Source organism: Olea europaea, chromosome 14, assembly GCF_002742605.1.
Source record: "Olea europaea var. sylvestris chromosome 14, O_europaea_v1, whole genome shotgun sequence".
NCBI lineage: Eukaryota > Viridiplantae > Streptophyta > Magnoliopsida > Lamiales > Oleaceae > Olea > Olea europaea.
In genome coordinates, this window is record NC_036250.1 from 10,725,213 (window position 1) to 10,729,903 (window position 4,691).

The window sequence follows — 4,691 nt, forward strand, 5'->3', positions numbered from 1 at the left end:
AATTATTATTATTATTATTTTTTCCCTTCATCCAACATGTTCACTTTTTAATTCCAATCTCCGTAATGGTAAATTATTTTTACTGTTTATGAAAATGAAGCACAAAATGCAAACTTTGAAGGAAGATGATCAAACCTCAAAAGAAATTTAACTAGTCCAACTAAATGCAAATCAAACAATTATAAAACTCACATTTTAAAGTTTTTGGTGCCTTGTTACCCTCTTTATAATAAAAGATGCTGACCCCAACTCGAGACCAAAATCGACTAAGTCCATTTTGGTAAATTTCAATCCAAACCGACCCAATCAAGATCTTAAACCGAACAAACCCTGAACTTAATTGATTTGAATCAGTTCGATTTGGTTATTCGGTTTTGTCTTTGGCCTAAGTGAATTAAAAAAAAAAAAACTATATAAAGATTTTTGGGCCCAATTTAAATACGGCTAATCTTTTTCTTTTTCCAATTAACACAAGTGGAAATTACACATATTAAAACGATCAATTCAAAAATTGGATTTGAAATTTTTTTGTTCAAAAATAATATAATAATTTAAAATTTTTAAAATTATAAAATTAAATAAATCTACAAACCCACCAACAATGAAACCCTCGCCCCACCGAATTTCAGACCCTAAAACATTTTCATCTCTTATTCCCGTCCCTCATCTCCCTCTCCACTCTCCTTTTCTGATTTGTGATGAATAAATAATATGTGATATCAAAAAGTGTGATTGCGACTCACAGTTTATTAAGTTTTGATTGGAAAACAAATTTTGTGATCAATTAATTTGATAATTTTTAACCGTTAAATAAGTTGTGACTTATAAAATTTGTAATTTGTGGCTAATAAATAAATTGTATATAAAATTTTTGATTTCATGATCGATTAATAAATTGTAACCTATAAATTTTTTGACTTGTGATCGAGAATTAATTTGTGACCTATAAAAATTTTTGAGAAATAATTTGTAACTAATTAATTCAATAATTTGTGATCAAATTGTATAGAATTGTGATATTAATAACATGTATTTATAATTAATAATTTCAAAATAAAATTTAATAACAACTAATTTTTGAAATTTTATACCTTGTTTTTAAGTTTTAAAATGGGTCATAGTTTAACTTTAAATATGAAATTTTGCCTTAACACAAATCCATAATCTGTTTATTAACACTCAAAATTTTCAATTAACACAAATCCATAATCTGTAAACTGTAAATAAAGCAAATTCATAATATATTGTCAACACAGTTTCACTCAAAGTAATGCACCAGATTTTACACCAGAAATCAATAAAATTGAAAGAAAAACTGGGTAGAACCTCCAGTACCCATTTTATCCATTTACCCATTCTACAGTTGACTAATTCAAATAAAAAACTCTACCTGACTCCATTCGAATGGTCGAAACTCTAGTACATCAAGGATATATATTCAATAACTAGAGAGACAACTGGTAGAGGAGATGGTAGAGACGAAGGACAGCGGCACCGACGACACAGGCAATTTGATATTGATAGTTTTCACCTTTTTGGGACCACAGAGAAGATGAAAAGAAAATTGAGCATGTTTTTTAATATTAGGTATCGAATTTTGATTTATTTAATTTTTTTAGTTAGGCTTTAATCTTGTAAATGCAGTATAATAAAATTTTGGAACTCTAAACAAACCTTTAAAAACTTCGAACCCTGGAAACTTCACTAAAAAACTAGGACTCTAAAAAATTATATTCGGGTTAGGTAAGGTCGGTTAACAATTGGGTTGGAGCCTTAACCCATAATCGACCCAACCAATCACATTAGTGGTTTCATATTAACCAATGAGAATCGATTTGCTAGACCAAACTGACTTGAGTCTGTTCGGTTCATACGGTTTGGTTTATATTTCGATTTTTTCCCTAGGCATACTCCCTCTCCATTTGGAGTATATTATTATAGGTTAAAACTAGTCATGGAAATATTCTTTTCATCCTGGTGTAATGAAAATCAGGCCAGATAGACCGGTTCGGCTAAAAAATCGAGAACTGGGCTAAAATCCGATTTCATCATACGGTAAAAACCGGAAGAAATCGGTAAAAAATCCAGTAAACTATCTTGTTCAATTGGAAATCGGGGAATCGGATACGGTTTTCTCAGGTTTTAAATGTTGATATTTTGTAAAAGGAAAAAAGAAAAGAAAAAAGGGTAAAGCACATAACAAGGCTTCACCACCATGTCTCTGGTCTGCCAATGGTCACCGAAGCCCTCACCATCTTTATGGTGAAGCCCAGGGCCGGTCCTGTGATTGTCGGGCCCCGAGGCGAAATCCAAAAATCAGGCCCTCCAAAATCAACGTAAATGGAAAATTCAACGGTGTATTATGCAATATATTGCCAACTTAAAACTTAACATTAGAACAAAAAACAAATTCTCAATCATCTCACAATTAATGAAAAAACTAGTTTCCTTTTCCTTCTTCTAATATTAAAAAAAAAAAAAACTTTTGGGCCAAAATAGGCCCCCTATGGTTTTGGGCCTGAGGCACAGGCGTTATTTGCCTGGCCATAGGACCGGCTCTGGCGAAGCCTTTGTATTCAATTTCAGTCAAAATATTGAAAACTTAGACTAATCTTACAAAGAAATGAAAATATATAATATACAAATGAAGTAGCAAATGGGAAATCCACCAAATATATACAAGAAATTGATGGATAAGAGAGAGTCATTGCCTCCGCTGTAGGAAAACTTAGAGGAAATCGCACTGTACAATTGGAAAGAAATGAAACTAACATAGCCTTGGATTAAATGGAAAATGACAGGATTTAAAGGCTGTTTGGGAGTGATTTTGAGAATTGATTTTTTGATTGTTAGAAGAAAAGTGGGGTCCACCCGTGAGAGAAGAAGTCAAATATGAGGGCTGAAATAGTGAAATAACGGTCAAAAAATCAATTTTTTGGGTGAAAAAATGGGGCCCAAACAGGCCCTTAAACTTTTAAATATATGGGCTCATCTGCATCCTAAAGTAATTTTTGGTCCATTTAGTTCTCATTTTAATTATATACGGATTAATCAATGAATTTTAGAATTAAATTACTAACAGATAATTTTAATTATATAAATTATTTAGTTATTTTAATTGTCATGTCGACCTCGGTTCAACCTCGATTCAACCGCTTGACCCTTGAACTTTACTAGGTTGATGATTGTGCCGTTTTCAAAACATTGATTCATCCTTAAACTCAACTTTGTTGAGATATCTCTTGTTTGTTCGTTATTTTCAAAAATTTTTAATTATTTTATTTATTTAAATCATTTTTTATTATTTATTTATTTATTTTATTATTATTTGCAATGGTAAGATGATTCGTTCATCATCGACTTGGAGAACCATCTTACCTACATAGACATTAATAAATGCCCTGTCAGTATCCTAAAAAGGTCAATGCAATATTATAGGAATATCTAAAAAATTATATATATATATATAATTTTTTTTTTTTTTTGGCAATGGTAAGATGATTTGTTCATCGTCGACTTGGAGAACCATCTTACCTACATAGACATTAATAAATGCCCTGTCAGTATCCTAAAAAGGTCAATGCAATATTATAGGAATATCTAAAAAATTATATATATATATTTAATTTTTTTTTTTTTTTGGCAATGGTAAGATGATTTGTTCATCGTCGACTTGGAGAACCATCTTACCTACATAGACATTAATAAATGCCCTGTCAGTATCCTAAAAAGGTCAATGCAATATTATGGAAATATCTGCATCTTCCTCCATATTCAAATTGATGAAATCAGTTGGACATATGAATTTGTCAACCTTTACCATATGTCCCCAATGATACCTCGAGAATATTTAGGTTGTGTTTGTCTACCATTTTTCCACATTATTTTTTCTACAGTACTCATTTTCAACCACACATTCTTCATCAAAATAATATTATACGTAAATAAAAAAATTCCTTCTTTTTTAACCACGCGTTTCAATATAAATCATTATTCCATAATACATTACTCACAAATAATATGGTACAAACAAGCATCTAATAGATCGATTTACAAATTGAAGTGACATTATGTTGGTTTTTCTTTTCCCATTCCAAGCTTGATATGCACATTTTAGGGCATTAAAATAATATTTGCACCTGGGTCACATAATTCGACCTCAAAATAATTAGAACAAACAGTATAAGTGTCTTCACGTACTATCTACATTGCATGCACTATAATATTGTTAGTGGGACTTAACTGTATATGTGAAATTTCGGATGGCAATCACATATTAGTAAGGCAACTTTGAACATGAATTGACCTTGTTTATTAGATCTAAGCTAAAGTTTATTCTCTATAATAAAAAGCTCAATATCTTAGGTTCTTTTTCCGATCCTATTCGACTCAAGCGATTAAGCCTGCGATGTTTCTCATAACCTGGTAAGCCTATGGTCAACTGACTTGGTATAACCAGCTAAAACTAGCTATAGAGATCATCTTAGTCACTTAATGGAAAATGATATACACTTAAAATGTAAAAATATGTTAAGCTTAAAAAATATTGAAAGATCTGAAAAATTTATGTATGCTTAAAGTCAGGGGGAGAAAAGAAAATATCCATACAAAATAAGCTTTTATTTAAAGGTCATATTGTGCTTTAAATGGTTTGAATTTCATAAGTAGATGAATAAACTTATTGGCAGTGA